This window comes from Tachyglossus aculeatus, chromosome 17 (assembly GCF_015852505.1).
Source record: "Tachyglossus aculeatus isolate mTacAcu1 chromosome 17, mTacAcu1.pri, whole genome shotgun sequence".
Lineage (NCBI taxonomy): Eukaryota > Metazoa > Chordata > Mammalia > Monotremata > Tachyglossidae > Tachyglossus > Tachyglossus aculeatus.
Genome location: NC_052082.1, coordinates 54,365,247 through 54,385,868, shown reverse-complemented (window position 1 = coordinate 54,385,868; position 20,622 = coordinate 54,365,247). Strand labels below are relative to the sequence as shown.

The 20,622-nt window shown below is 42.8% G+C and overlaps 1 non-coding gene across 1 annotated transcript; it reads right to left on the bottom strand.

Moving 5' to 3' along the window:
• Positions 1-20,214: 20,214 nt before the first annotated feature.
• LOC119939792 lies at positions 20,215-20,351 on the bottom strand. Its single transcript, XR_005454755.1, has one exon. It is a non-coding gene; the product is annotated as a small nucleolar RNA SNORA7 (small nucleolar RNA).
• Positions 20,352-20,622: the final 271 nt, after the last annotated feature.

Below are 20,622 nucleotides of genomic sequence, written 5' to 3'. Positions count from 1 at the left end.
CCCAGAGTTCCTGCCTGGAGAACATCAGAAACATTCTGAATTGGAATTTCAGATGGGAAAATGGCAAAGAGACACTTTTGGGAGCTCTGATTTTACTGGGCAGAGTTGGGAAGATGTCTCTCTCCCAAGACCCATGAAATCTTTTGACAGTTCTTTGCCAGCAGGCTGGTGGTTTCCCAGAATCCACTGTTGTTAGAGTCCCTAAAGGCATCTCACCTGTTAGCCTGCTGATGTTAATGGGATTTGAGATGAGTCCTTTTCATCACCATTTAGCAAGACTCAAAAACATTTGGTTGAGCTAGTGCTGGTGGGATATTTCTGTCATGAGATGGAGTCTTTGTTGAGCATCGTTTCCAGAAATCAGCTGCCTGGGGGTATCTGTGCTCCTACAATTGCAGAAAACCTCTGACAAGTGACAAATTCTTCTTGGAAGGAAGGAGTGAAAGACTTAATGAAGGAAAATTCTCAAGGCCTGATCGCTCACTTGAAAATCCCGTAAGAGCTTCTTTCACCTCGCAAAACAGCCACTGAAAATGGAAGAACATGACTGTACCCACCTTGGCATCTTGTTCCAGGTTTAATGGATTCTAATAGCAAATGCAGAAAAATGCGCAGCAAATTACAGCAGCCAAAACACTGCATTAGTGTTTCGGTCACCTGGAGAAATTAAAAACACATCTTAGAAAAACTTAATTTAGATAGTCCTACAGGCCCATTCGCTAGAATGAGTTTTTAGGATGTGTTGTGACTGAAGCAAAATTGAGCGTATTAATGTGAACAGAATCACCGGTAAACGACCCTTAAAAAATGAATATTAGCATTGCTTTTAGAGATCATGTTTTTCGATGGAATTGTCAGATAAACCTTCTCCCGTACTCTCCTATTGCTAATTGCACCGTTAAGAAACAGCAATCTATTCCAGTGGATTTGCTTGTGCTTTAATTCATCATCATAAATGTAATTGAGCCAATGAAGGAACTGGCAGTATAGTTCTATAAAGATGAAACAGACAAAATAAATGATTTTCCCATGGTCCTCTGAAAAACAGCACCCTTTTGCTAAAAAACATGGCATCCTCCCTAACTAGGGGATGATGAGTGGGAGGGGAAAAGATAAATACCAAAGGAATATGGATATTGCTTTACCCCACTGAATTTTTCTGAGCCAGCAACAAGAGAATATTAATAATAATAATGGTATTTGTTAAACACTTACTATGTTCCAGGCACTGTACTTAAGCGCTGGGATGGATGTAAGCAAATCAGATTGGACACAGTCCCTGTCCCACGTGGGGTTCACAGTCTTCACCCCCATCTTACAGATGTGCTAACTGAGACCCAGAGAAGCAAAGTGACATGCCCAAGGTCTCACAGCGGACTAGTGGCAGAGTCAGAATTAGAACCCAGGCCCATGCCCTATCCACTGGGCCATGCTGCTTCTTAGAGATAGCAGAAGAGATGGCAGCTCTCTTCTTCTGGCCAAGCTGTTAGTTCAGTGCTCTTCACAAAAGAGGCATCAGTAAATACCACTGATTAATTAATTGGTTGAGCTCCATCCTTTCCTGGGAAGCCATTGGTGTGTCCTCTCTAAGCCAATTGTGGGGGATATCAGATGCCAGCATAGCCTAGTGGATAAAGCATGGGCCTGAGAGTCAGAAGGACCTGGGTTCTAACCCCAGCTCTGCCACTCAGCTGCGGTGTGACCTAGGACAAGTCACTTTACTTTTCTGTGCCTCAGTTACCTCATCTGTAAAATGGGGATTAATACTGTGAGCCCCATGTGGCACAAGGACTGTGTCCAACCCAACACGGATGACTTGGTTTGAGCCCTGGCTTGCTTCTCCCCGACCAGCTGGATCCTCTCTTCACCAGGGTCACTGGCTTATCTCTCTTTCTGTCCCCCATAAACCTCACCTTAGGATGCCCTCTCTGTCAACCCCCCAAAACCCACAGATCACCATTCAGTCCTGTGCCAACTGTTGGACAATATCCAGCTTCTTTAGCAGCCCTCCCTATTTATCAACACACCGGGTCAATGTTGTGAGAAGGAGGATGGGCTTGGATAGAGCACGGGCCTGAGAGTCAGAGGATCTGGGTCCTAATCTCGACTCTGCCAAGTGCCCGTTCTGTGACCATGGGCAAGTCACTTCCCTTCCCTGGGCCTCAGTTACACCATCAGTAAAAACACAGATTACATCCCTGTTCTCTTATGTCTGACCTGATAATCTTGAATCTACCTCCGAGCTGCATATAGTGCTTGGCATGTAGTAAGCTCTTAAGAGTGACTGCAATTACTGTATTTACAGTCCTCTGCACAGAGTAAGTGCTTAATAAATATCATTGATTTATTGATAGATTGAGAGATGAGTTTCTTACCACAAGATCTAACCTCTTGGTAGCAATAGCTATTTGCTTTCTGGTACCAAAGACGTGAAAACGGGCTTCAGTTGCTGCTCCATCAGTATATTCTCAGAGAATTTGGGGGCTTGGAGTGGAAACATTCCGCAGAAGAAGAAACACAGTTATGGAGGATGAGCTGAGTCTAACAGTCAAGGTCCCATTTTTTTTCATTTATCCATATTCATGGGAAATGGAATAACAGGAACAAAACTTACTGGGCAGCATCTGGGAGCCCTGCAATCTACTAAGTACCAAACAGACAAGTAGCATGACCTAGTGGATAGAGCACGGGACCCTGACGTAAGAAGGACTTGGGTTCTAAACCTGGCTCAGCCATTTGTCTGCCATGTGACCTTGGGCAAGTCACGTAACTCCTCTGTGCCTCCGTTCCCTCGTCTGTGAAATGGGGATTAAGACTGTGAGCCCCATGTGGGACAGGGACTGTGTCCAAACTGATGAATTTAATCTACCCCAGTTCTTAGTACAGTTCCTGGCACATAGTAAGCTCTTAACAAATACCATAAAAGATAAAAATAAGTGCTGAGGTATTTTTAATCGGGGCAGGCCTCCCAAACCTTTGGGAGTGTAAACTCCTTGAGGGAAGGAATGATGCCTACAGTTCTATGATTCTGTCCCAGGCATGTAGTACAATGTTCAGCACACATTAGGCGTTCAATAAATTCTACTGACTGATTAATTGATCTGGGCCCATCACCCAGAGACAGGGGTTCTAATTCCACTCTGTCATTTGCCCACTGTGTGATCTTGGGAAAGTCACTTTAATTTTCTGCCCCTCAGTTTCCTCATTTGTAAAATGGGGATTAAATACCTTATCTCCCCACCTTAGGCTGTGAAACCTACATTGGACAGGGACTGTGTCTGCTTTGATGGAACTGCATCTTCCTCTATGCTAAGCACAGTTCTTGGAACCTAGTGAGTGCTTAAACAAATACCACTATTATTATTATCATCATTGTCATCATTAATAATAATGATAAGAATAATAGTAATTCTGTCTGGAGAAAGTTTAATGCAGGCACAGTGCTAATCTAGAGAATTGCATTTAACAGCTTGTTCCTTCCCAATCCAAAAGATCTCCCCCACCCCGATGATGCCCACCAAATAATTGGGAAATAGACCATTCTTGCAAACATCCTTATTTAGCCCTAAAAGTAATTATCTGTGGATATTCAAAAAACATAAAATCTATAGTAATTACAAGTTTTGCATCTTCTGTCACTCACAGCGCGTGAACCCGAGAGGAAATTTTATGCTTTGCCGTTTTACCGTATGTCAATATCTGCTCCGTTTTCCGTTCAAGTGGGTTTTGTGCACCCTTCTGGAAGACTGCAAAATGAAATGCCCATTTAAATAGGCAGGAATTATTCACAGGATAGTGATTGCTTTTCATCAGTTGCGTCAATTATATGTTGCAAGGGGACTGGGGAAAATACACTTACAACTTGTTAAAAAACACTTCTTGAAACAATTAAAACCTTGTTAAACATAGGCATGAAGAGGTTTTAATCAGGAACTTCGGTTCTGGCACCGGCTTGAACTCCGCTTTACACTCAATCAATCGCATTTATTAAGCGTTTACTGTGTGCAGAGCATTGTACTAAGTGTTTAGGAGAGTACAATACAACAGCGTTGGTAGACACATTCCCCGCCCACAATGATCTTACAGCATAGAGACAGTCCACTGTCAATATGCACTCCTAAATTTTTGGTTGAATAGTCCTGGGTTCTAACCTTGGCTCTGCTTCACTTCTGTTGGGTAACCTTGGACAAGTCACTTCACTTCTCTCACCCTCAGTTACCTCAGCTGTAAAATGGGGATTAAGACTGTGAGCCCCCATGTGGGACTGGGACTGTATCCAACATGATTAACTTGTATCTCCCCCAGGGCTTAGAACAGTGCTTGGCACATCGTAAGTGCTTAACAAGTGTTATTATTAAATAAAAACAACCAGTCCACAGACGAGAAGTGGAATTTTTTACAGACGTTATGTCAGAAGGGGAAAGAGGTGGCTGAGAACTGCAGAGCACTTTACTAAGTACTTGGGAGAATACAATGTAACAGAAACGGTAAACACACTCCCTGCCCACAACAAGCTAACAGTCTAGAGAGGGAGACAGGCATTAATATAAATAAATAAATTACGGATATAGTCATAAGGACCTGGGCTCTAATCTCTGTTCAACCACTTGTCTGCTGTGTGATGTTGGGCAAATCACTTCACTTCTCTGGCCCTCAGTTCCCTCATTTGTAGAATGGGGATTAAGACTGTGAGCCCCATTTGGGACAGCAACTGTGTCCAGCCCAATTTGCTTGTATCAATCATGGGGCTTAGTACCATGCCTGGCACATAGTAAGCACTTAACAAATACCACAGTTATTATTATCATTATTATTATTATAAGAGAAGAGGATGAGTCTACCAGACAGGTAACAGCTGGTTCACAAGATATCTTATCCCAAATTCTACTATTACCTCAACTCCCATTATATTTTCAGTTGTAGGAGCAGGAATAACAGGTATCATTAAATAAGCATTAGGGTCCAACAGGGCATGTTTTAGTGGACGATTACCATATGCCTGGTGTGCACTGTGACAAATTAAGATTCAGTCAACCAAATAGTGTAATAATGGACCAGTGAAACACCCCCTGGGGTGTGTTAATGCTATTAGGATCTGGATCTCTTATTGTTACATACCATTTAAAAAATTTTACAGGCCTCTTTTTCACCTCCCATTTGAAGAATGACTGCCGAATCTCTGCTAGAGAGAAACTGAACATGAGAGAAGGACAGTAAAAAATCACCGTGATGAATATCTGCTTTTTGAGCTCCTTGTGGGCAGGGAACGTTTCTGCCAACTCCGTTGTTTCATACTCTCCCAAATGCTGAATACAGTGCTCTGCGCATGGTAAGCACTCAAAAAAGCACTGAATGATTCAATTCTGCAAGAACTGCTCTTCTTGTTTGTGGCATCTGATCTGAAAGAAAGGAATCAGGGACTGCTTAGGTGCTTTTCTGACATCCCTACACAACAAATCCTTAATGAATAGACTGGTTGTACCTTAAGGTTCTATTCATTTATATATTTTATGGTATCTGTTAAGCACTTATGTGCCGGGCACTGTACTAAGTGCTGGGGTTGATATAAAATAATCAGGCTTGGCACAAACCATGTCTCATATAGGGCTCACAGTCTTAATCTCCATTTTACAGATGAGGTAACTAGGACCCAGAGAAATTAGGTGACTTGCCCAAGGTCTCACAGCAAACATGTGGCAGAACCAAGATTAGAACCTGTGTCCTTCTGACTCCCAGGCCCGTGCTCTGTCCACTAGGCCACACTGCTTCTCTTTGTTTAATAAAAAATTGTGGAATTTGTTAAGTACTTTAGATATGCCAGGCACTGTACAAAGTGCTGGGGTAGTTAGAAGATGATTGGATTGATGTTAATATTCAGTCTACTGAATATTTTTGTCCATAAAGTGTGGCATATATTTGGTATTGGCTTTGCCTCTTCAGACTTATGCCCATGTTAACCTTTATTTAATAATGTCATCTTTGAAACCAAAGCAGATCTATAATGTAAAATATATATAGAGAGAGAGATACTGGATGATATATAGCTATATATATATATATATATATATATATATAAAATCAATCGTATTTATTGAGCGCTTACTGTGTGCAGAGCACTGTACTAAGCGCTTGGGAAGTACAAGTTGGCAACATGTATGGCAATATATGTATAGAACTACTTAGAATGCACACATTCACCTCAAAGAAATTCAGTAAAAATACTTGAGCAGGTACTAGATGCAGAATACTTCCCCACTTGTATAGTGCTGATGATATTGAGATATTACAAAGAGTAGTAAGAGCTGGGGAGAGATAGAAGAAACATCAATTCAGATATGGTCTAGGCCTCACAGGAGGTCAGTGGAGGCTAGTGGAAAAGAGCATAGGAATGCCAGTCAGAGGACTTGGGTTCTAATCCTGACTCCACCACCTGTCTGCAGTGTGACCTTGGGCAACCACTTAACTTCTCCAGGCCTCACTTTCCTCGTCTGTAAAAAGGGGGAATGCCTGTTTCTCCCCATTAAACTGCGAGCCCCCATGGGGGACAGGGACTCTGTCTCATCTACTTACATTGCATCTATCCCAGTGCTTAATTCAGTACTTGGTCACATAACAATTGATTAATAAATATCACAATTAAGGTCAGACCCATAGGCAAAAATAGCAGAATAAATTAAACAAAAAAAACATGTTACACACACACACAACGATTCCCAACATCTGCTACTATCCAACTGAATCCTCTGATTCATGCTCACAAAACCATCCCATTGAGAAATAAGTGAAAGGAACACACAATGAGGGTGATTATCATTGCCAATGGAATGATGATTATTATTGTTATTACTATTATTATCATTTCCCCAGTGGTCCCACAGAAACAGGATCCCTGGCCTCCGATACAGAGAATTTGACAGGAAACACTTCCAGTAGAGCCAGGATTTCAACCAGGAGTGACGATGTTTCGCATGTTTGCGTTTCAATCCCAGATCGGTCCTGAAGTGGGCTTGGTTTCCCAAATATCCATATGTCAGGATTCGGGCACTCTCTGACAGCGCTGATGGTCGAGAGGATGTAAACGGGCCTCTGCTGGTGGAGAAGTTGGAAAAAGGCAGAGAACAGCACGTGCACACTGAAAAAATCTATGTTCTGATACTGGAACAGCCGCTGAGGCAGGGATTGGCTCCCAAGGGCCAATATGAGTTCTGTAGCCTCTGTTACTTTTAATTACAGGGATATAACTGCAAGAGATTTTTTTTATAAAGTTGAACAGTCAAATTGGAGTCAACAACTTGGATTTGGTGTGGGTTGCCGGCTGCAGGCTTTGCATAATGTCATCCAGTTGAGTTCCACAGCTGTTAATCCTCTTACTGAGTGAATTGTGCTAGCTTCTCCTGATAGGATAGCCCCCAATCTCAAGCCATTTAATAAGATCTCTGAGGGCTTGGAGGGGAACTAATTGCTCTGTGTCCTCAGGTGTTACAGGCTTAAAAATCTTTGACATTTGAATCCAGGGTTCTCTGTGAACACCACCCCCCATCCCCACCCTCGGTCCGTGATCCCAAAGCATTTCATGGACTGGCTACTGTAGTGGGTGGCTGTCCATCGAGGGAAGAGGTGACAGACATCCAATTGCCATCTACCAGGGGGAGAAAATTGGCTTGAAAACTAGGGAGGATGAAATATGACGACAAATTTTCTAGTTGGTCCCCTCCGCCCTCCCTTCCTCTTAACAGTCCTTATGGCCATGACTAACTTTAATTATGGTATGAAGTACTTACTGTGGTCCAGGGTACAGGACCAATCACTGGGGTAGAATCAATACCATCAGATTGGATATCATCACCCCTGCCCGACACGGGGTTCGTAGTCTGAAAGAGTGGGGAGAGCAGTTATCTGATCTCTATTTTACAGATGAGGAAAGTGAGGCCTAGTGGGGTTAAGTGACTTGATCTAGATCACACAGCAGGCCTGTAGCAAAGATGGGACTAGAACCCAGATGATCCGACTCCTTGCCCTAAGTTCTTTCTACTTGGCCACCATACTTTCTGACCGGGGGAGGGACGGCAGGTCTGTGGGGAACTCCATTCCACATTAATCACAACCACCCAACAAGGAACAATGTTTTTGTGTGCCTAATGTGGCCAGGATTGTAACTTCTGCTTTGGTCTTTTCAGCTATACATGCACACATTGGTGAACGTCACCAACAGAGGGGTCTTCTTTTAATATGAAGGATGGCTAAAAGTATATATTGTTTATATGTATTTACTGTGGAGAATTTCTTTCCTTCACATAATTTGCTTACTACCCACAATAAATATTGATGATGACATTACTGTTGTCGTTTTTGATGATGATGCTGATAATGGTAACAATAATCAATTGGGATGCTTTTATTTCTGAAGCCCCTTCTGATATCTTTAGAAGTTAGACTTCAATCTCTCAGCCTCTATATCATTTCAGAGGTAGGTTTAGGTAATGGTCATCCTTAAAACTGAGAGTTTCCTAATTAATGTGCATTAGTCTACCAGCTCAATTAGGAAGCAAGGGGAGAAGGCCATTTCGTTGATTGTTTTAATGAACATGACTGATGTTTAGTTATTTGTTCTTCTTGGGACTATTTTCCCCTGAATCTGCATTCTCCTTGCTGGTCTCAGAAAAGCACTTTAGTCTCAAGGGTAATTAAAAAGGGAAAGTCAAAGGAGAAGGTGATTTCTAAAGCATAAAATGCTCAATGGGTCCCAAATGTTACCGTATGAAAAGGAAAAGTTATTGTCATTTGCATCTTAATACGCCCTTAAGAAATTGTAAATGGGTAGCAGAAAATGGAGTGAATGAGCAGACGCTGAAGACTATAACTGGAGTTGGTGTGATTATATAGGAAAAAGGAATTCTCCAACCAAGGAAAGCAAGTCACCCTGAATCATTTATGAGCATTTAGCAGCCAAGATGAAATAAGCAAGGTGCTATTGTCGGAACTCAACTTCATTCATGGAATCACAGGGTTGGAAGGAATAAGCAGATATCATCTAGAACCTCAGAGGCTCCTGAAGATTGAGAGTTGAAGTCTGAGGAGGTTCTTGTAGCTTCATTACGGGAATGCCCCGTGGCCTAGTGTGATAGAGCATGGGCGTGGGAGTCAGAAGGACTTGGATTCTAATCCCATCTCCTCCACCAGTCTGCTGTGTGACCCTGGGCAACTCACTTCACTTCTCTGTGCCTCAGTTACTTCATCCATAAGATTAAGACTGTGAGCCCCATTTGGGACAGGGACTGTGTCCAACCTGATTAGTTTATAACTACTCCAGCATTCAGTACAGTGCCTGATAGTTGCTTAACAAATACCAAAAAAAATAAGCCCCACTCTGCCTCCTGCCATTCTGAGTTCAGCAGAAGGCTCTGAGATTCCTCAGAACAGCAATAGGGTGAGGGATGAGACTTGAGAGGCTTTGGAAGTGAAAAATGCTCTTGGCCAATCAGATTAGTGAACTGACGCCAGGATTCCCCCTGTGGGACCAGAGGAAAAGTGAGTTGCCCGCTCTTTTCCCCACTGTTTTCCACATATACGCCCACCATCTACGTCTGTCGTTCTTCAACAGATCAGGTAGATTCTGTGGGTTTAGAGCGATGAAAGGAAACCGCATTCCCTACCCACAGAGAGCTTACAGTCTGAAGAAAGAGCTTACAGTCCAGAGGAGGCAATTCAGTGATTTGCATGTAGTCATTTGTTGTTCCTTTCCTAACAGGGGCCTCACACCTGAGAATAAAGCCCCTGCCCTTCCTCTTGCATGCCGTGTGACCCTGGGCAGGTCACTTAACTTCTTTGTGCCTCAGTTTCCTCACCCAAAAATGGGGATAAAATACCCCTTCCCTCTTTCTCTTCAAATGTGAGCCCCATGTGTGACTGGGACTGTATTTGGTTTAATTATCTTATTCCAAAGGCTAGCAAGGTGTTTTGCACATAGCAAGTGCTTAATAAATATCACTATTATTGTTATTTTCCAACAGAAGAGTGCTTGTTCTTCCTGTAAATTCTCCTAAAATTAGACAGCAGTGATGAATAGTATGTTTGCCAAAGAAACAGAGTGCTGACATAGTGGAATTTAAACTTTTCCATCTCCTCCTCTTGCAGCAGATGTTATCCTATATAGGGTACAATAAAGCATCATTGACTATCAAATGATTCATCAAATACATAAGCAACTACCCAATCTACAAACATTAATCAACTTCTCGACTTTCAATAAATCATCATACCGTATCCCTAATTCGGACAGCCTAATTCCTAACTCTGAACCCTAACCTCAGCCCTGTGCCACATCTTAACCCTAACCCTAATCCTAGCTTTAAACATGACTTTTGGACGATTGCATCTGTGGTCAACTGAATTTGGATTTTTGACATTGTGGTTGAAACATGCATGCTAGGAGAGGTGTTTGTCATCAGGTAGTTCCATTGGGTAACTCTGACACAAAACTGTAGTCCTTGAACTGATCCAATTGAATAATAGCAAGTGCCAATTATCTGATTTATCAAGGAACCTTCTAATTTAGATTAGGTAGTTAGAAACAGAGAAACATTTGAAATGAAAATCTGGGTTAGATCAGTATTATATCTCCATGATTGCCTTAATGTATCCTCAGTGGAAGAATGTGAAGGGTTGCCTTTAGTTAGGATAGAATGGAAGGCTCACTTTGATTGCATTAAATCCAATAAATAAGCTAGTTTTTATTGTTTCATAAATATGCAAGACCTAGAAAATTGCTCTGTGAAAATGCTTTGGAATCTATCATCATGATGTGGAATCTACTTTCTAATGCTTCAAACTTTCTCCTCTGACTCAGCATGGAAGCATGAATGTCTCTAAACTCACCTTGAACTTATTATAATGTTCGGGCTGTTCAGAGAATCCATTTGCTTCCCTCCCACTGTGTGAAATATTTTCTTTTTGTTTGTTTGTTTCAAACCTGCTGCCTTCCAGCTTCATGGCTACTAACTCTCTTGTACTAGCCCAAGCTCTTATTACAGAGTTCTGTATAGTATAAGAACTCAGTAAATACTGTTTATTAATTAACTGAAGAATTGGAGGAAGTGTGGCCCAGTGGGAAAAACGCAGTGCTAGGATTCAGGATACTGAAGTGCAACTCTCAGCACTGCTCCTGGCCTAACATTTGATCTAGGGCAATCACTTAAACTCACCAGATATCTGTTTCTTTATCTGTAAAATGGGCTCAGGACAGATTGTGATCCTTGTGTGGGCCAGGGAATCAAGGCTCCCGTTTCATAATTTTGTATCTACTCCAGTCTTTAGCATATACTAAGTGCTTAAGAGACGCCATGATTATTAATAACAATTGTGGTATTTGTTAAGCACTTGTATGTTCCAGGCACCGTCTTAAGAGCTGGGGTAGACACAAGCTAATTGTGTTGGACATAGTCCCTGCCCCACAGGCGGCTCTCAGTCTTAATCTTCATTTTACAGATGAGTCCCAGAGAAGTGAAGTGACTTGACCAAGGTCACACAACAGACAAATGGCAAGGCAGAGTTAGAACCCAGGTCCTTCTGACTCCCAGATCTGTGTGTCCTCTTGTTCCAGCGTTTGGGAATGGGTGAATAATTGTTTTCCATCTCCACTCCACTGAAGCTTTTTAGCAATCAATCAATTGCATTTACCAAGCCCCTACTGAGATGATGCATTGACCTTACCACCTCCAAGTAGAATAGCCCCAGAAGATAACTGAAGCAGTGGCCAGGAACCAGCCATTTTGGACTACTTTTGATCTTACCAGTCACTGAGGCACTCAACAGGCCCCAAGAACTCCCCCCAATCTCCAGCCCAACTTCTTTGTCTCTCTCCATAAGACCATTTCACACTAATGACTCTGATTTCCTGAAATCTTGGCAAAGATTCCCCAGTCAGGATCCCTACCTGTTCCCATCCTGTGATCTGAGTTTCCATGGTCGTCAGTCAGTCAATCATATTTACTGAGTTCTTACTGTGTGTGGAGCACTGAACTAAACACTTGGACGAGTACACTATAACAATATAACAGACACAATCCCTGCCCACATCAAGCTTACAGTCTAGAGGAGGAGACAAACACTAATATAAATACATAAAATTACCAATATGTACATAAGTGCTGTGGTGCATGCAGGGAGGATGAGTAAAGGGAGCGAGTCAGGGTGATGCAGAAGGGATTGGTAGAAGAGGAAAGGAGGACTTAGTCAAGGAAGGCCTCTTGGAGGAAATGGGCCTTAGATAAAGCTTTGAAAGTGAGGAGAGTAATTGTCTGTTGGATATGAAGAGGGAGAGCGTTCCAGACCAGGGGCAGGACAAGGGTGACAGGTCGGCGGCGAGATAGACGAGATGGAGGTAGCAACGTGAAGCATTGCTGTTGTGTCCTCAGCTCAACCCGGACTTTTTTAAGTGATCTCACTCAGACATTCAGATGGTTGTCTTAATTTCTGCCTGAAGGTTGGGAGAGCAGACAGAAGGGGGAAGGTCTGAATATTGATGAAACTGAGATGGGAGGGAAAGGAAAGTGGATACTAACAGTCCTGGTAAATCCTGAACTGATGTATGGGGTTTTCAGACATCTCAGGGGCCACAAAGCATAATGCAATAATGTCACACACCATTTTATGAAAGCGTGTCTACAGTCACCAGAACCTAAGTAGCATGGCCTAGTAAGGAGTAGTGTGGCCTAGAGGAAAGAGACCAGGCCTGAGTCAGAGAACCTGGGTTCTCCTCCCGACTCCACCGTTTACCTGCTGTGTGACCTTGGGCACATTGCTTCACTTCTCTGTGCCTCAGTTACCTCATCTACAAAATGGGATTAAGAGTGTGTGCTCTAAGTGGGATAGAGACTGTGTACAACCTGATTATCCTGTTTCTAACTCAGTGCTTAGAACAGTGCCTGCCACATAGTAAGCCCTTAACAAATACCAAAAAAAAAAAAATGAGGTCAATATGCTCAGTGATATCAGAAAAGTATGGGTTCCACTGAGCTTTCTGGGAATCCTGTTCCTTGCCAATATCTGGTTTCTGTCCTTCAAAAGTCGACTTGATTCCCACATTATAAAAGAGATGCAACCCAGGTCTTTTGGACACAGGGCTTCACAGCTATCTGGCTGGATACAATTAATTCTGTGCACCTCCTGACATGGCTTCTGTAGGATATGCCAAGAGTGAGCAAAGAAAGGTCTCCCCAGAGGCTAATAGGAGATGTTACTGAGTGGACTGAACTCTCTTAACTACAGAACTTATTCTAGACAGAATAGCTCCAATCCTAGCTAAAAATGCACTTTTATACGCTGAAGAAGCCAACGTTAACTTCATGAAAATCTAGTGATTCCTGGAGCATTTCTCAGGCACTCTATCATTCAATCAATCGATTGATAGTATTGATTGAGTGTTTACCATGTGTAGAGCACTGTACTAAGCCCTTGAGAGAGGGCAGTGGAAGAGTTGCTAGACATGTTCTTTGCACACTAGCAGCTTATCGGCTCCACCACTTGTCTGCTGTTTGACCTTAGGCAAGTCACTTCACTTCTCTGTGCCTCAGTTACCTCATCTGTAAAATGGGAGTAAGACTGTGAGCCCTATGAGGGACAGGAACTGTGTCCAACAGATTTGCTTGTATCCACTCCAGTGCTTAGTACAGTGCCTGGCACATAGTGCTTAACAAATATCATAATAATAATTATTATTAGAAAGGGAGACAGACACTAATATGAATAAATACATTATGGATCTTTACATAAATGTGTTTCCAGTACTCTACCAGTCTCGACTATGGGAGGGAGAGTCAAGCAGAGGCATACCCATTCCATTCCTAGCTTGGGCAGTGGCTAGCGAGTGGAAGGCAATCTGCTACAAGTCAAAACTCACCTGTGCTGGGCAGTAGTGGCATGGGAGAGAGTCAAAGGGGGAGATTCAAGTTTATCATGCAGAAGGAAGCAATGTTAAACTACTTCCAGATTTTTACCAAGAAAATTCTGTGGATCCAATACCAGAATGATTGTAGATGGAGTTGGGGTGTTTTGGGAGAGACGTGCCCATGGTGTCGCTGTGGGTTGGGAATGACTTAGCATAAGACAAGACATAAATGTCATACATTCATCCAATCATATTTATTGAGTGCTTACTGTGTGCAGAGCACTGTACTAAGCACTTAAGAATGGGGTGAATTTAATCAATCGATGGAATTTGCTGAGACACAAAACACTGCTCCAAGTAATTGGAAGAGTACAAAAAAGCAGAATCAGTGGACTTGTTCCGACAATCAATGGGATTTATTGAGTACTTACTGTGTATCGAGTACTGTATGATCAGCCAATCAATTAATTATATTTAATGTGTGTTTATGATGTGCAGAGCACTGAAGTAAACACTAGAGAGAGTACAATAATGTAGACACAATTCCTGCCCTCAAGAATCTTATGCTCTAGCAGGAACATAGTAAATCCTTCATAAATAGCATCTCTCTCCTCAAGCCAGAGATGGTGTTTGCTTGGGTCTGTGCCCTATAAGATTTTTTATTATTCAACCCACCCTCAGCCCTGTGTACAGGAAATATGTCTACTGACTCTGTTGTACTGTAATTATTATTTATAATTATTGATATTTGTTAAGCGATTTCTATGTACCAGGCACTGAACTCAGTGCTGTGGTTTATACAAGTAAATTGGGTTGAACACAGTCCCTGTCCCATGTAGGGATCACAGTCTCAATCCCCATTTTACAGATGAGGTCACTGAGGACCAGAGAAGTGAAGTGACTTGCCCAAGGTCACACAGCAGAAAAATGGCAGAGTCAGGATTAGAACCCATGACCTTCTGACTCCCAAGCCTATGCTCTATCCACTATGCCACGCTGCTCTTCATTTCTTATTTTTATTGTAATAAAAATAATGATAATAATAATTGTAATATTTATTAGGTACTGTTTTTACTATATGCCTAGCGTTATACTAAGTACTGGGGCAGATACAAGATAATCTGATCCCACATGAGGCTCACAGTCTAAGTAGAATGGAGAACAGGTATTGAATCCCCATTATGCAGATGAAGGAACTGAGGCACAGGGAAGTGAACTCACTCACCCAAGGTCAAAGAGCAGACAAGTAGAGGAGAAAGAATTAGAAACCAGATCCTCTGACTCCCAGGCCCCTTGATTTTTCCAATAGGCCATGCTGCTTCTCCTAAGTGCTTAGCACTGTGCTCTACACACAACAAGCACTCAATAAATATCATTCATTATTGATTGATTTGCTTAGCCCTGGGAGAATCTGGAAAGGAGGTCTCCCCGTAAGGAGCTTGCAAGTGCCATTTCATGAGGTGCTTAGCCAGTTTCCAAGTGGATAAACTCTGATATCCAATGCCAATTGTTTTCCCCTCAAGTGAGAATGGGATTATTGCTGAGGAAAGCCACATGGCACTCCTGTTAGAGCTATTATGCTGCCAATCTGTTTAGGTTCTTGTTTTGGTTTTTTTCTTTTTAGGCATCAGTGTGCTTCAGAATGTAAAATCAAATCTGATTTAAAATGAAAGAATGGCATGCAAGACGAGAACAGTGAGCTAGTTGATCCAGGGGCGGGGTTGAAAAATTTCAAGAGGATGTGAAGGAGTGCCAGCTCTAAAAGCCTCTGCGGAAATCCCTAAGCAAATACAGTGCATGATAACTGTGGTATTTCAGTCGGTCATATTTATTGAGCTCTTCCTGTGTGCAGAGCACTGTACTAAGCGCTTGGGAGAGTACAATATAATAATTAAACAGACAAATTCCCTGCCCACATTGTGGGTAAAATGTCATGTGAGATTCCAACAGGAATCCTTAGAGAAAAAAATGGGTTGGATCAGGGTGCAGGCTTATGTTGTTCCAAGAGTTGAAGGAGGGGAATCAATCAACAGTATTTATTGAGCGCTTACTGTGTGCAGAGTACTGTACTAAGTGCTTGGGAGAGTAGAATTTATTTATTTGTATTAACGTCTGTCTCCCCCTCTAGACTGTAAATTCATCGTGGGCAGGGAATGTGTCTATTGTTATATTGTACTCTCCTAAATGCTTAGCACAGTGCTTTGCACACAGTAGGTGCTCAATAAATACGACTGGATGAATGAATGAATGAATAGAATACAAGAGAGTTGGTAGATGTGACCCCAAACCACAGAGAGTTAACAGTCTACAGGGTGGCTCAGTGGAAAGGGCACAGGCTTTGGAGTCAGAGGTCATGTGTTCAAATCCCAGCTCCACCACTTGTCAGCTGTGTGACTTTGGGCAAGTCACTTCACTTCTCTGTGCCTCAGTGAATTCATCTGTAAAATGGGAATTAAGACTGTGAGCCCTACCTGGGACAACGTGGTAACCTTGCATCTCCCCAGTGCTTAGAACAGTGCTTGGCACAAAGTAAGCGCTTAACAAATACCATCATTATTAGTATTATTCTTACTATAGAGCACGGACCTGGGAGTCAGAAGACCTGATTTCTAATCCCAGTTCCATCACTCGTCTGCTGTGTGGCCTTGGGTAAATCACTTTGCTTCACCATGCCTCAGTTACCTCATCTGAAAAATGGGGATTAACTCCCTCCTAGTTTGTGAGCCTCATGTGGGACAGGGAATGGGTCCAACGTGACTACCTTGTGCCTACCCCAGTGCTTAGTAAAGTGCTTGGCGTATAGTAAGCACTTAACAAGTACCTAATCACCTTGTAACCTCCCCAGAGCTTAGAACAGTGCTTTGCATATAGTAAGTGCTTAATCAATGCCATCATTACAGGGGAAATCATGAGAAACCAGATCTACAAATAATAATAGAGAAGCCCCCAAATCAAATCACAGACAATTCTATAGCTGCTGTAATGCCTTTACAAGGGTAGGACAGTGTGTTTGTATGATGTAATTTAAGAAAAAATGGTATTTGCCAAGGCTGAAGAAAATTATGATACAAGATTTCCATTGACGTGACAAAGGTTCCGGTTTACAGTCACCTCAGCTACTTCTAAGATGGCTCTCGTTTGGCCTGAAATTACAGTATCATTGTTCTCAGGTGTTTTGGGATTAGAAAATAAGAAAACAGTTGCAGATTGTCAGTTCATTTGACTCACCCAGGATTATCATCTTGAAAACCAGAGCTTAATCCTTTCTGAGTTGGTCGGGGTGGTTGATATGTCCTCTGGACAAATTTTAAATTGCATTTTTCAAGCTGAGGTACCACGCCAGACCTTCTAAAATGGGAAAAGCTGGGGTTTGACCTCACCCCACAGCTTTTACTTCTCTCCCCATAGAAGGGTGTGTGTTGTTTCCCCAACTCCACAGAAACCTGGGTGCTCTGTCCCTGGGCCATCTCCTTCTTGAATGGCTGATCAAGGGTGTTTGTCACCTGCATGGCACAGAGATTGGTAATGATTAATGAGGCGGGGGATCTGGCAGACAGATGATGGATGAAAGATCACAGTGGAATTGACAGGATTGTCGCAGGAGCTTTGGCTACATTAACGACCTCAAAGTCCCAGGAAAACTCTTCTCAGTTCCCCCTTATGGCGACAGAAAGACCAAAAAACTCCCTCAATGGCAATGATCGTAAACCGCTACTTCTCAATCGATCAATTAATCAATGGAATTTATCAAGTGCATACTGTACTTAAAGTGTTCTACTTAGTGTATGGGAGAGTAGTTGGTAGACTTACTGTTTGCAGGGCACTGTACTTGGCTCTTGGGTGGGTCCCATATAACAGAGTTGGTAGACATGTTCTCTTTCAGCAAGGAGTTTACAGTCTAGATTAGGAGACAGACATTAAAATAAATTACGGATAAGTTTGAAAGTGCTGTGGGGCTGAGGATAGGGTGAATAAAGGGTATAAATCCATGTGCAAGGATGACACAGAAGGGAGAGGGAGTAGGAGAAATGAGGGCTTAGTTGAGAGTACTGTACTCTCCCAAGAACTTAATGCAGTGTTCTGCAGATATTAAGCACTCAATAAATACAACTGAATGAATGGATGAATGAAGACCTCCAGGAGGAGATATGATTTCGAATATGGCCTTCCGGTTTCCAAAGAGTCACCCGTTTTCTCTATCCCAGAATGACACAGGCATTATTTTATTAGGGCGAGCTCGGCTTCAAAGAGCAGCCCAGGTCACATGTGGCCAAGGTTGCCATGGTGATTATTCATTTTTATTGATTTCTTCATCGGCTGAGTTTGCTCCAAGTGGCATTTTAAGGATTGGGGTCCAGAGCTGGGGCTGCCCCTGCTGACAAACCTTTCACGCTGCAGGAGGCGGAAGGAAGAGGTACATTTCCTTCCATGAACCGGTCTGTTTCGTATTGACAGAGGACTGTGCTTTTCCCTGACAGAGTCTGCCATCTGTGTCAAAAAAGCACACAGTGAAGGCAGCTCTCAGCTGCTTTTGCCAAACAAGAGAAGCAGCATGACCTATCCCCCTGGCCTGGAATGCCCTCCCTCCCAACATTCGCCAAGCTAGCTCTCTTCCTCCCTTCAAGGCCCTACTGAGAGCTCACCTCCTCCAGGAGGCCTTCCCAGACTGAGCCCCCTCCTTCCTCTCCCCCTCGCCCCCCTCTCCATCCCCCCGTCTTACCTCCTTCCCTTCCCCACAGCACCTGTATATATGTATATATGTTTGTACATATTTATTACTCTATTTTACTTGTAAATATCTATTCTATTTATTTCATTTTGTTAATATATTTGGTTTTGTTCTCTGTCTCTCCCTTCTGGACTGTGAGCCCACTGCTGGGTAGGGACTGTCTCTATCTGTTGCCAACTTGTACTTCCTAAGAGCTTAGTACAGTGCTTTGCACATAGTAAGCGCTCAATAAATACGATTGATTGATTGATTGATTGATTAATGGGAAGAGCAAAGGGCTGAGGGTCAGAAGACCTGGGTTCTAATCCCAGTTCTCCCACTTATCTGTTGTATGATATTGCACTTAAACTCCTTACCGTCGGCTTTAAAGCACTCAATCTCCTTGTCCCCTCCTACCTCACCTCGTTACTCTCTTATACAACCCAGCCCACACACTTCGTTCCTCTAATGCCAAGTGGAGCTCGATCCTGTCTCTCGTGCAGAACTGCCTCTGGCCCAGACCGCCCTCCCTCTTTAATATCCAACAGACGATTAACCTCCCCTTCTTCAAAGCCTTATTGAAGGCACATCTCTTCCAAGAGGTTGTGAGCCTCTTATGACTGTGAGCCTTATGTGGGTTGTGGACTGTCATCCAACCTGATTAGCTTGCATCTACCCCAGCACTTTTTACAGTGTCTGACACATAATAAGTGCTTAAAACTATTTTTAAAAAGTACCATTTTTAAAAAAAAATGGGATGCTAATGGGAGCGGTGCCCTGTGTTAAATTCTTAGGAAGTACAAAACAGTGCCACAAGGAATTTATACTGTAACAGGAGAGGGCGGAGCACAAAATATTTAAAAATAGAATGTATGGAATAAATAATTGAGGAGCAGCATTGATCTAGTGGGAAGAATCCAGGATTAGGAGTCAGAAGGCCCATGCCTTAATCCTGGCTCTGCCACTTGCCAACTGCATGTGATTTTGGACCAGTTCCTTAACTTCTTCATGCCTCGGGGTTTCATCTGTACAATGGGGATAATGTCTTTCCCCTTTAGAGAATGAGCCCCATGTGGAACAGGAATTATAACTCACTTGATTGTACTGTGTTTTTCTCTTGTCCTATGCTGTTGAGTCATCTCCAATCCATAGCAACTCCATGGACACATAATAATAATAATAATAATAATAATAATAATAATGGCATTTATTAAGCACTTACTATGTGCAAAGCATTGTTGTAAGCGCTGGGGAAGTTACAAGGTGATCAGGTTGTCCCACGGGGGGTCACAGTCTTCATCGCCATTTTACAGATGAGGTAACTGAGGCACAGAGAAGTTAAGTGACTTGACCAAAGTTACACAGCTGACGATTGGCAGAGCCAGGATTTGAACCCATGACCTCTGACTCCAAAGCCCGTGCTCTTCCACTGAACTACGCTGCTTCTCATTTCTCCGACAATGCCCCACCTCCATCTGCAATCGTTCTGGTGGTGCATCCATATAATTTTCTTGTTAAAAGTACAAAAGTGGTTTACCATTGCTTTCTTCCATGCAGCAAACTTGAGTCTCCACCCTCGACCCTCTCCTGTGCCTCTGCTGCTCAGCACAAGTGAGTTTTGACTTGTAGCAGATTGCCTTCCACTCGCTAGCCATGCCCAAACTAGGAATGGAATGGGTGTTCCTCTGTTTGATGCTCCCTCCCATAGCCGAGACTGGTAGAGTACTGGAAACTCTCCAGGTGCAATCCTGAGAGGGGGGTACTGTATTTACCCCATGCTTAACACAGAGCATGGCACGTTCCAAGCTATTAACCAATATCACAATTATTATTATTAATCAGGCCTGTCTACATACCTCCGTGACTACATTAAACCCCTCTCCCGCACCCTCTGTGATAAATACAGCCTTGGGGGAAAATAAATATGAAGAAGTATTTCCCCTTCAGGGTGGCAGGGACAAAGTCATAATGAATTAAAACGTGTCTCCGTTATGTGCTGGAAAATTAGCAAGAGCTTGCACTAATGGAA